This window comes from Saimiri boliviensis, chromosome 10 (genome assembly GCF_048565385.1).
Source record: "Saimiri boliviensis isolate mSaiBol1 chromosome 10, mSaiBol1.pri, whole genome shotgun sequence".
Taxonomy (NCBI): Eukaryota; Metazoa; Chordata; class Mammalia; order Primates; family Cebidae; genus Saimiri; species Saimiri boliviensis.
In genome coordinates, this window is record NC_133458.1 from 76,358,852 (window position 1) to 76,372,369 (window position 13,518).

General features: G+C 38.1%; 1 long non-coding RNA gene across 1 annotated transcript in view; it reads right to left on the minus strand.

The window, feature by feature from the left end:
- The window catches only part of LOC141580099 (uncharacterized), a 355,445-nt gene that overhangs the window by 174,026 nt on the left and 167,901 nt on the right, over positions 1-13,518 (minus strand). The gene's annotated exons all lie outside the window — the stretch shown is intronic.

A 13,518-nucleotide genomic window follows, 5' to 3' on the forward strand; every position in this document is an offset into this window, starting at 1 on the left:
TAATTTGGAAGCACTGTGCCTCTAATTATTGCTATTGTTTAAAATAGTAATTTTATTATCAGAAATCTAAATTTTTATTGAGGATGAGATTTCAGGTAAAAGACAATATTACTCAGATATTCTTATTTTAATATAGATAACAAAGTTCACTTTATACCTTTTATGGAATACTGCATATGTTAGACTTTCATTCCTTCAGAAAAAACAGCTTAGAGAAGAATATAAATAACCTGATGGAGCTGAAAAACACAACACAAGAAATTCGCAAAGCACACACAAGTTTCAAAAGCCAAATCAACCAAGCAGAAGAAAGGATATCAGAGATTGAAGATCAACTCAATGAAATAAATGAGGCAAAATTAGAGAAAATTAGAGTGAAAAGAAATGAACAAAGCCTTCAAGATATATAGGATTATGTGAAAAGACCTAAACTATGTTTGATAGGTATACCTAATCTATGTTTGATAGATATACCTAATTTATGTTTGATAGGTGATGAAGAGAATGAATTCAACTTGGAAAACACTTTTAAGGATATTATCCAGGAGAACTTCCCCAGCCTAGCAAGGCAGGCCAATATTCAAGTCCAGGAAATACAGAGACCACCACAAAGATATTCCTCAACAAGAGCAACCCCAAGGAAAATAATCACCAGATTCACCAGGGTTGAAATGAAGGAAAAAATGCTAAGGGCAGCCAGAGAGAAAGGTTAGGTTACCCACAAAGGGAAGCCCATCAGACTGACAGGGGATCTGTCAGCAGAAACCCTGCAAGCCAGAAGAGAGTGGGGGCAATTCAACATCCTTAAAGAAAAGAAATTTCAACACAGAATTTCATATCCAGCCAAACTAAGCTTCACAAGTGAAGGAGAATTAAAATTCTTTATGAACAAGCAATTGCTGAAAGATTTTCTCACCACCAGGCCTGTCTTACAAGAGTTCCTGAAAGAAGCACTAAACATAGAAAGGAACAACCAGTACCAGCCACTCCAAAAATATGCCAAATAGTAAAGAACACTGACATGATGAAGAAACAGCATCAACAAATGGGCAACACAACCAGCTAGCATCAAAATGGCAGGATCAAATTCACACATAGCAATATTAACCTTAAATGTAAATGGGCTACATGACCCAGTCAAAAGACACAGACTGGCAAATTGGATAAAAAGTCAAAACCCATTAGTGTGCTGTATCCAGGAAACCCATCTCACGTGCAAGGACACACATAGGCTCAAAATAAAGGGATGGAGTAACATTTACCAAGCAAATGGAGAGCAAAAAAGCAGGAGTTGCAGTCCTAGTCTCTGATAAAATAGGCTTTAAAACACCAAAGATCAAAAGAGACAACAAAGGTCATTACATAATAGTAAAATGATCAATACAACAAGAAGAGCTAATGATCTTAAATATATACACACCCAATAAATGAACACCCAGATCCATAAAGCAAGTTAATGACCTACAAAGAGACTTTTACTCACACACAATAATAGTGGGAGACTTTAACACTCCACTGTCAATATCAGACAGATCAACAAGACAGAAAATTAATAAGGATATCCAGGACTTGAACTCAGATCTACCAAGCAAACCTAATAGAAATCTACAGAACTCTCCACCCAAATCCACAGAATATGCATTCTTCTCAGCACAACATCCCACCTGCTCTAAAATTGACCACGTAATTGAAAGTAAATCACTCCTCAGCAAATGCAAAAGAAAGGAAATCATAACAAACAGTCTCTCAGACCACAGTGCCATTAAATTAGAGCTCAGAATTAAAACAGTAACTCAGAATCATACAAATTCATGGGAACTGAAAAACTGCCTTTTGCGCCGCAGTTCAAGCCGACTCCGTGAGTCGCAGCACGGGAAATCCCGGCGCCTTTTCAACAAGCGACCAGAACGCGGGGTCATTCAACTTAAAAGAAAAGACTCTGAGTCAGGGAGCCAGGTGATCAGTCTCGGTTGGTCCCACCCCTCCACCCCCAACAACAACGAAAACAAAAACAGTAATTGGAAACCCTCTGGGTTGAGCCCTTCAAACCAAGCACAGCTGAACCAGGACGATCCGGCTCCGTGGGGGAGAGGTTTCCGCCATTACTGAGACTCTCCACCACTATGGAGGCAGGCTGCCGTTGCCGAGGCAACCTGCCACAACAGAGAGAGTCCACCATAACAGAGGCGGGGCCACCATTGCCTAGACAGTTCTAACTACACCCTTATAAAAAGGACTACAGGGAAGAGCTACGGGCAGCTGGGCGGAGCCCACAGCAGCTCAGCAAAGCCCCTGTGGGCAGGCAGTGGCTAGGCATGCTGCTAGCTGGGCGGGTCCGACCTGAAAGAAAAATCAAAAAAGGCAGTAGTGCAAGGGAAACTCATAAAGCTCCAACTCCCTGGGACAGAGACAGACAACAGGTGGATAAACACACAAAAATGGGAAGAAACCAGCGCAAAAACGATGAAAACTCCCGAAACCAGAACACCTCTCCTCCTAAAAGGAATCACAACTCCTCACCAGCAAGGGAACCAGACTGGATGGAGAAGGAGGGTGATGAAATGACAGAATCAGACTTCAGAAGGTGGGTAGTAAGAAACTACAGTGAGATAAAAGAACATGTTCTAACCCATCGCAAAGAAAATAGGAAACTTGTAAAAAGATGGGACGAACTGCTGAAGAGAATGGACAGCATAGAGAGGAGTATAAATGAATTGATGGAGCTGAAAAACGCAACACGAGAACTTCGTGAAGCATGCACAAGCTTCAACAGCCGAATTGACCAAGCAGAAGAAAGGATATCAGCGGTCAAAGATCAACTCAATGAAATAAAAAGAGAAGGCAAGAACAGAGAAAAAAGCGCAAAAAGGAATGAACAAAATCTTCAAGAAATGTGGGACTATGTGAAAAGACCTAATCTAGGTCTGATAGGTGTACCTGAATGTGATGAAGACAACGAATCCAAGCTGGAAAATACTCTTTAGGATATTATCCAGGAAAACTTCCCCAACCTAGCAAGGCAGACCAATATTCAAATCCAGGAAATACAGAGAACACCACAAAGATATTCCTCAAGAAGAGCAACCCCAAGGCACATAATCGTCAGATTCACCAGGGTTGAAATGAAAGAGAAAATGCTAAGGGCAGCCAGAGAGAAAGGTCGGGTTACCCACAAAGGAAGCCCATTAGACTCACAGCAGATCTCTCAGCAGAAACCCTACAAGCCAGAAGAGATTGGGGGCCAATATTCAACATCCTTAAAGGAAAGAACTTTGAACCCAGAATATCCTATCCAGCCAAACTAAGCTTCATAAGTGAAGGAAAAATAAAATCCTTTGTGAACAAGCAAGCACTCAGAGATTTCATCACCAACAAACCTGCTCTACAAGAACTCCTGAAAGAGGCTCTACACATGTAAAGGAACAACCAGTACCAGCCACTCCAAAAACACACCAAATGGTAAAAAAGCATCAACACAATCAAGAATCTGCATCAACTAACCAACAAAACAGCCAGGTAGCATCAAAATGACAGCATCAAATTCACATATAACAATACTATCCCTAAATGTAAATGGACTAAATGCCCCAATCAAAAGACACAGACTGGCAAATTGGATAAAAAGCCAAACCCATCAGTGTGCTGTATCCAGGAAACCATCTTACATGCAAGGATACACAAACGCTCAAAATAAAGGGATGGAGGAAGATCTACCAAGCAAATGGAGAGCAAAAAAAGGCAGGAGTTGCAATTCTCATCTCTGATAAAATAGACTTTAAAGCAACAAAGATCAAAAGAGACAAAGAAGGACATTACATAATGGTAAAAGGATCACTGCAACAAGAAGAGCTAACGATCCTAAATATATACGCACCCAATACAGGAGCACCCAGATACATAAGGCAAGTTCTTAATGACTTACAAAGAGACTTAGACTCCCACACAATAATAGTGGGAGACTTTAACACCCCATTGTCAATATTAGACAGATCAACCAGACAGAAAATCAACAAGGATATCCAGGACGTGAACTCAGACCTGGAACAAGCGAACCTAATAGACATTTACAGAACTCTCCACCCCAAATCCACAGAATATACATTCTTCTCAGCACCACATCACACCTACTCTAAAATTGACCACATAATTGGCAATAAATCACTCCTCAGCAAATGCAAAAGAATAGAAATCATAACAAACAGTCTCTCAGACCACAGTGCAATCGAGTTAGAACTCAGAATGCAGAAACTAACTCAGAACCGCACAGCTTCATGGAAACTGAACAACTTGCTCTTGAATGTTGACTGGATAAACAATGAAATGAAGGCAGAAATAAAGATGTTCTTCGAAACCAATGAGAACGAAGACACAACATACCAGAATCTCTGGGACACATTTAAAGCAGTCTCTAGAGGAAAATATATAGCAATGAGTGCCCACATGAGAAGAAAGGAGAGATCTAAAATTGACACCCTATCATCAAAATTGAAAGAGCTAGAGGAGCAAGATCAAAAAAACTCAAAACCTAGCAGAAGACAGGAAATAACTAAGATCAGAGCAGAACTGAAGGAAATAGAGACACAAAAAACTCTTCAAAAGATCAATAAATCCAGGAGTTGGTTTTTTGAAAAGATCAACAAAATAGACAGACCACTAGCCAGATTAATAAAAAAGAACAGAGAGTATAACCAAATTGATGCAATAAAAAACGATAAAGGTGATATCACCAGAGATTCCACAGAAATCCAAACCATCATCAGAGATTATTACAAACAACTCTATGCACATAAACTAGTAAACCTGGAAGAAATGGATAAATTCCTGGACACCTGCAACCTCCCAAGCCTAAACCTGGAAGAAGCCGAAACCCTGAATAGACCAATAACAAGGTCTGAAATCGAGGCAGCAATAAAGAGCCTACCACCCAAAAAAAGCCCAGGTCCAGATGGGTTCACAGCTGAATTCTACCAGACATACAAGGAGGAGCTGATACCATTCCTTCTGAAACTATTCCAGACAATACAAAAAGAGGGAATCCTTCCCAAATCATTTTACAAGACAAACATCATCCTGATACCAAAACCTGGCAGAGACTCAACAAGAAAAGAAAATTTCAGGCCAATATCCAAGATGAACATACATGCAAAAATCTTCAATAAAATACTGGCAAACCGATTGCAACAGCATATCAAAAAGCTCATCCACCATGATCATCCCGGGGATGCAAGGCTGGTTCAACATACGCAAGTCCATAAACGTAATCCACCACATAAACAGAACCAAAGACAAAAACCACATGATTATCTCGATTGATGCAGAGAAGGCTTTTGACAAAATTCAACAACCCTTTATGCTAAAAACCCTCAATAAACTAGGTATTAACGGAACATATCTCAAAACAATAAAAGCTATTTACGACAAACCAACAGCCAATATCATACTGAATGGGCAAAAACTGGAAGCATTCCCTTTGAAATCTGGCACTAGACAAGGATGCCCTCTCTCACCACTCCTATTCAATATAGTACTGGAAGTTCTAGCCAGAGCAATCAGGCAAGAAAAAGAAATAAAGGGTATCCAAATTGGAAAGGAGGAAATCAAATTGTCTCCATTTGCAGATGACATGATTGTATATCTGGAAGACCCCATCATCTCAGCCCAAAATCTCCTGAAACTGATAAACAACTTCAGCAAAGTCTCAGGATACAAAATCAACGTGCAAAAATCACAAGCATTCCTATACACCAGTAATAGACTTCAAGAGAGCCAAATCAAGAACGAACTGCCATTCACAATTGCTACAAAGAGAATAAAGTACCTAGGAATACAACTAACAAGGAACGTAAAGGACCTCTTCAAGGAGAACTACAAGCCATTGCTCAACGAAATAAGAGAGGATACAAACAGATGGAGAAACATTCCATGTTCATGGTTAGGAAGAATCAACATCGTGAAAATGGCCATACTGCCCAAAGTAATTTACAGATTCAACGCTATTCCCATCAAGCTACCAATGACCTTCTTCACAGAACTGGAAAAAAACACCTTAAATTTCATATGGAACCAAAAGAGAGCCCGCATAGCCAAGTCAATTCTAAGCAAAAAGAACAAAGCAGGAGGCATCACACTACTGGACTTCAAACTATACTACAAGGCTACAGTAATCAAAACAGCATGGTACTGGTATCAAAACAGAGATATAGACCAATGGAACAGAACAGAGGCCTCAGAGGAAATACAACATACCCACAACCACCTGATCTTCGACAAACCTGACAAAAACAAGCAATGGGGAAAGGATTCCCTGTTTAATAAATGGTGTTGGGAAAACTGGCTAGCCATGTGCAGAAAGCAGAAACAGGATCCCTTCCTGACACCTTACACCAAAATTAACTCCAGATGGATTAAAGACTTAAACATCAGACCTAATACCATAAAAACCTTACAAGAAAATCTACGCAAAACCATTCAGGACATAGGTGTAGGCAAGGACTTCATGACCAAAACGCCAAAAGCAACGGCAACAAAAGCCAAAATAGACAAATGGGACCTAATCAAACTCCACAGCTTCTGCACGGCAAAAAAAAACAGTCAGTAGAGTCAATCGGCAACCAACAGAATGGGAAAAAATTTTTGCAGTCTACCCATCTGACAAGGGGCTGATATCCAGAATTTACAAAGAACTAAAGCAGATCTACAAGAAAAAACAAACAAGCCCATTCAAAAATGGGCGAAGGATATGAACAGATACTTTACAAAAGAAGACATACAGGAGGCCAACAAACATATGAAAAAATGCTCATCATCACTGGTCATCAGAGAAATGCAAATCAAAACCACATTGAGATACCATCTCACACCAGTTAGAATGGCGATCATTAAAAAATCGGGAAACAACAGATGCTGGAGAGGATGTGGAGAAATAGGAACACTTTTACACTGTTGATGGGAATGTAAATTAATTCAACCATTGTGGAAGACAGTGTGGTGATTCCTCAAGGACCTAAAAATAGAAATCCCATTTGACCCAGCAATCCCATTACTGGGTATATATCCAAAGGATTATAAATCATTCTACTACAAGGACACGCGCACACGAATGTTCATTGCAGCACTGTTTACAATAGCAAAGACCTGGAACCAACCCAAATGCTCAACGATGATAGACTGGATAGGGAAAATGTGGTACATATACACCATGGAATATTATGCAGCCAACAAAAACGATGAGTTCACGTCCTTTGTAGGGACATGGATGAACCTGGAAACCATCATTCTCAGCAAACTGACACAAGAGCAGAAAATCAAACACCATATATTCTCTCTCATAGGCGGGTGTTGAACAATGAGAACACATGGACACAGGGAGGGGAGCACTACACACTGGGATCCGTTGGGGGGAAATGGGGGAGGGGCGGGGGGTGGGGAGGTGGGAAGAGATAGCATGGGGAGAAATGACAGATACAGGTGAGGGGACGGAAGGAAGCAAAGCACACTGCCATGTGTGTACCTATGCAACAATCTTGCATGTTCATCACATGTACCCCAAAATCTAAAATGCAATTAAAAAAAAAAAAGACTTAAAACCATATAAATCTTAGAAGAAAACCTAGGCAAAACCATTCAGGACATAGGCATAGGCAAGGGCTTCATGACTAAAACAACAAAAGCATTGGCAAAGCCAAAATAGACAAAAGGGATCTAATTAAACTCCAGAGCTTCTGTAGAGCAAAAGAATCAATCACTAGAGTGAACCAGCAACCAACAGAATAGGAAAAATAATTTGCAATCTACCCATCTGAAAAAAGGCTAATATCCAGAATCTACAAAGAACTAAAACAGATTTACAAGAAAAAAAAAACAAAAAAAACAAAAAACCATTCAAAAGTGGGCAAAGCACATGAACAGACCCTTTTCAAAAGAAGACATATCTGAGGCCAACAAACAAATGCAAATCCAAACCACACTGAGATACCATTTCACACCAGTTAGAATGGCAATCATTAAAAAATCTGGAGATAACAGATGCTGGAGAGGATGTGGAGAAATAGGAATACTTTTACACTGTTGGTGGGAATGTAAATTAGTTCAACCAATGTTGAACACAGTGTGGTGCTTTCTTAAGGATCTAGAAAAATTCGATTTGACCCAGCAATACCCTTATTAGGTATATTCTGAAAGGATTATAGACCATTCTATTATAAAGACACATGCACACGTATGTTCATTGCAGCATTATTGGAATAGCAAAGACTTGGAACCAACACAAATGCCCACTGATAATAGACTGGACAAGGAAAATGTAGCACATATACACCATGGAATACTATGCAGCCATAAAAAACGATGAGTTCATGTCCTTTGTAGGGACATGGATCAATCTAGAAACCATCATTCTCAGCACACTGACACAAGAACAGAACATCAAACACTGCATGTTCTCACTCACACACAAGCGTTGAACAATGAGAACACATGGACACAGGGAGGGGAGTATCACACACTGGGGTCTGTTGGGGATGTTAGGGGAGGGATGGCATGGGGTAGGGACGTTGGGAAGGAATAACAAAGGGAGAAATGCCAGATATAGGTGACGGGGGACAGAGGCAGCAAACCATATTGTCACGTATGTACTTAGGAAACAATCCTGCATGTTCTGCACATGTACCCCAGAACCTAAAGTTTATCTAAAATATATACATATATATACATATATATATATGTATATACTTTAGATATACTTTATAGATATATATATAAAGTATATATATGTATATACATATATATACACGGACATATATATATATGTATGTAATTTCTTAATTAATTAAAAGGTTTAAAGTACACAGAACTGAAAGAATGATGCAGCCGTTCCAGCTGTGTGGAATACAATAACACGCCTTTGCCTCCTCTTATGTCTCTACATAAACATAACTGGGCTACAGGACCATTTATGTCCCCCCTAAAAATATTACCATTGTGCCTTTCATTTTTTCCTTGAAACATTTCTTGCATACTTTAATAAACAGTTGTAGATGCACAATCTGTTTAGTGTATATCTTCCCAGTGGATTCAATATTCGTAAGGGAAGTCAGACAAATTTTGCTTGTGAACCACCACTGTATTCCAACATGTAACATATTATCTGGTGCCTACTAGGAATTAAATAAAAATTTGTTGAAGGACAGATAATTTATTGTTAGAATCTAAATATTTTCCCTGCTATCAAATTGATTTAGTAATTTTTAACTTTTGATTATCTTTTAAAAGTATTCTATTTCCTGTCTGTTATCTCTGCTTATGTGCAACCTTCTTTGTTTTTCATTTGTTTGTCTTTTTGTCTCTCTTTTAGGGACATTATGTAGACTGCTTCTAAGTTTACATTAAAGCTGACTGCTTTGAACATCTCTCGTGCACCACTTTAGATCCCCCAACCTTCTTCCACCTTTTATAAAGCAACCATTTTGTAAAGCAGTCATCATTTCTGTAAGAGTTCCGATCAGCCTCACGTTGGGCAGCCTGGTGGCATCTAGATTGCACTTGTGCCTTTTAACTCCTGTCCGTGGACTTCATTGTTGAGGAATGAACATAAGATTCAGAAGAAACCTGTTTGTCAAAGTGACTTATGACTTACTCTGCATATGACTTGCAGAGCAAATGCATTCCCCTTCCTTGAACAGAGAGATGGTCCTAAAACATATTTCACAAGATGGCTTGGAAAGTTCCACAGTGTAGAGAAGTCAGTTGCCTTCAGGGTTGGCCAGCCAGTTCCCTCATTATTGATTTGGCTTTGACACTCCCTAGATTGCTCCCACTGTCCCTCCCTCTTCAGGAAAGGACTCACACATATGACTTTGCCTCAAGTCTGCTTTCCTAAAGAACACAAGCACAGCAGTGGCTTGCTCAGTAAAACCTATTAAAATGGCAGTTGAATATAACCAGAATCCCAATAGCCAATAAGGAATCTGTAATAATAACAGTGTTTCTGCTTTTATATCCTCCATTAACACAGCCTTGCTGCTTTTTAAATTTTCTTTTTCTTTCAATGCAGTGAAATCCATAAACTTACTTTGTCATGTGTGGGATTCATCTTACTTATAAGAAATCAATTGCATTGGATTTTGACAGGTTACTTACAAAGTAAAATTATAATATAGGTTTTATGTTGTTGTCCTAGGTGCTATCGATGCAAGCACATTAAGAAAAGATTATTGGGAATATAAGAGTGCAAATGAGGACTACACTGGCCTAGTTCTCACATTTTAATTTATGTTTCTTTCAAGGTCTTTATTGATGAATGAAGGGGACAGGGGATACAGAGAAGGAAAGAGGAAGAGAGATCAGTAGTTACAAGACAACATTAGAGATGAGAAGAGGCATCACTTTAAAAAAATGCTTACTCTTAGATAAATCATATATAATACTCTTCATACAACATATATGCATAATTTAAAGCTTGATAAAAAGGTAAATACTTATTAACTCACCACTTAGCTTCAAAAATAAAACAAGTACCAGTAATTCCTGAGAATATACTCATGCAGACAACACATTTAAGGCAAGGAAAATAAACACTGAAATCTGGGAGCCTGAATATGAAAAATACTAGTATAATACTACTACAGGCGACCTTCAGTAGAAGCACTTCTTTCCTTTGAGACCATTTTGTTTTGTAGAGAAATGTGTCACAGATTAGAGTGTACAACATGTCAACTTAAAAAGAGGTTGGTTTTGTTTTGTTTTATTTCATTTTGTTTTTGAGACATAGTCTGACTCTGTCACCAGGCTGGAGTGCAGTGGCGTGATCTTGGCTCACTGTAACCTCCACCTCCTGGGTTCAAGCAACTCTCCTGCTTCAGCCTCCCAAGTATCTGGAACTACAGGTGCATGCTACCATGCCCAGCTAATTTTTTTTTTTTTTGTGTGTTTTTAGTAGAGATGAGGTTTCACCATGTTTGCCAGGATGGTCTCAATCTCCTGATCTCCTGATCTGCTCACTTCAGACTTCCCAAAGTGCTGGGATTACAGGCATAAACCACTGCACACAGCCATTTTCATTTAAAAGGTACTACGTTTATGAAAGTAACTAGGCTATAAATCTTTCCTATTTCCTTAAAAGATGAAACTAAATATAGAAAAGATGTTTTAAAACTGTCTCGAATTAAAAGAGATTGTGAAATTTCTTTGAAAATCAGTGCTTTCCAATTATGTCTCTTTTGGGAATAATAGCAAACTTTAGGCATAATCTTATTCCTCACACAAAAATCAATTATTTTTAGATTGCAGGAAATTTAAAACATTTGATTGTACTTTTTCAATAGTTAAAAGTGACTCAGAAATATGTGAATTTCATATAAAAAAGAAGTTCAAGAATAATACATAGTTTTACATTGTATTTTCAAAATTGCATATTCATAAAATATCCCTCTAATTTAAAAGGAGAAATTATTTTTTTTAAAAAAAAAATCTATCTCAATGTTACAAACATATCTGTTGTGTAAAGGAAAAAAAATAAAAAAGAAACTCAAGCTTTAATTTGTAATATCATTTGTTCTGATATGGCTTTTGCATCTCTAGATCTTGATTCAGTTGCAACTTGTGCCACTTCACAGGCAATTTGCCTGGATAATGCCTGCCCCTACTTCCCCTCCGATTAGCTGAGGGGGTGACTTGGATTCGGACAGTCAGAAGTTACACTCTGTAGGGCGCCAGTTCCATATGTCACTCTTCCTGCCTCCCTGCTACTACATTACTTGTGGTTAGTTTCATGCTGAGCACATTTTCTTCCACATTAATACTCAGTTATTTTTCAAGATGCTTTGCAGAGCAGATGTTTATGTGTGAGTTTCCATCTTTCTTCTTTCCCCTGAATATTTTTCACAAAACACTCCCTTGCTTTTCTTCATTTAGTCCAGAAGGAAAAGAAAGAAAAAAGAAAGAAAAGAAAGACCCATCCTAAGTATCCTAAAAAATTTGTTGCTTAGAAATCCCCTCTCTGTTCCTATCAGCTTCTCCTGAGATGTCTGTTGAAAAGAAATTTGCTTCTTGGTTTTCTTATCTATTCCTATGCATAATTTTTGCCTAAAAATTATGTTTTTATTTTAAAATTTTACAAAGATAGCTATTAAATAGCCCTGTCCACATAATCTGCATATACTGCTTCTATTCCAATTTTTATCCAGACTGAAGCCTAAGGTCATGCATTAATCTGAAAGAGAATTAGCTTTCTATATTCCCTTCGAACTCTCTGTTGCTCCTGTTTTACAGTTTAAATATATCACCACATTGCGCTCTGTGACTTATGAGAGGTGACTTGTATTCTGTCTGCAAATTTAACAAATTAAAAATATTAAATTACTTCTGAAATCTGAAATCTATTCACTAGGGAGAGACAGTGCAAACTTTGAAAGAAAATAAATAGTTTTTCTCTTAGTTCTTAAATAGAAGCTTTTAGATCCAGACCAATTGGATCCCTGGCCTTCCCTCTCTGATGCTAATCTGGGCAAAAATCCTAGGGTACAATTAATTATACACATATTGATCCCCCAGAATATTAGAGTTGGAGTCAACTGGGAGTTTTCAAGACTAAAATCATTTAGAAATTAAGGTTTTTGAGGTAATTTATAGATTCAATGCTATCCCCATCAAGCTATCATTGACTTCCTTCACGGAATTCGAAATAAAAGACCTTAAACCTTATATGGAACCAAAAAAAAAAAGCCCACAGCCAAGACAATTATAAGCAAAAAATAAAAATAAAAAAACCAAAGCTGGAGGCATCATACTACCTGACTTCAAGTTGTACTACAAGCCTACAGTAATCAAAACAGCATGATACTGGTACCAAAAAAGAGATATAGACCAATGGAACAGAATGGAGGCCTTAGGAATAACACCACACGTCTATAACCATCTGATCTTTGACAAACCAGACAAAAACAAGCAATGGGGAAAGAATTCCTAATTAATAAATCGTGTTGGGAAAACTGACTAGCTATATGCCAAAAGCTGAAACTGGACCCCTTCCTTAAACCTTATACAAAAAATAACTCCAGATGGATTAAAAATTTAAACATAAGACCTAACACCATAAAAACCCTAGAAGAAAACCTAGGCAATATCATTTAGGACATAGGCATGGGCAAGGACTTCATGACTAAAACACCAAAAGCAATGGCAATGAAAGCCAAAATAGATAAATGGGATCTAATTAAACTAAAGAGCTTCTGCACAGCAAAAGAAACAATCATTAGAGTGAAATGGCAACCAACAGAATGGGTAAAAATTTTTGCAATCTACCAATCTGACAAAGGGCAAATATCCATAATCTACAAAGAACTTAAACAAATTTACAAAACAAAACAAAACAACCCCATCAACAAGTGGGCAAAGTATATGAACAGACACTTTTCATAAGATGACATTTATGCAGCCAACAAACATATGAAAAAAGCTCCTCATCACTGGTCATTAGAGAAATGCAAATTAAAATGATATTTGGATACCATCTCACTCCAG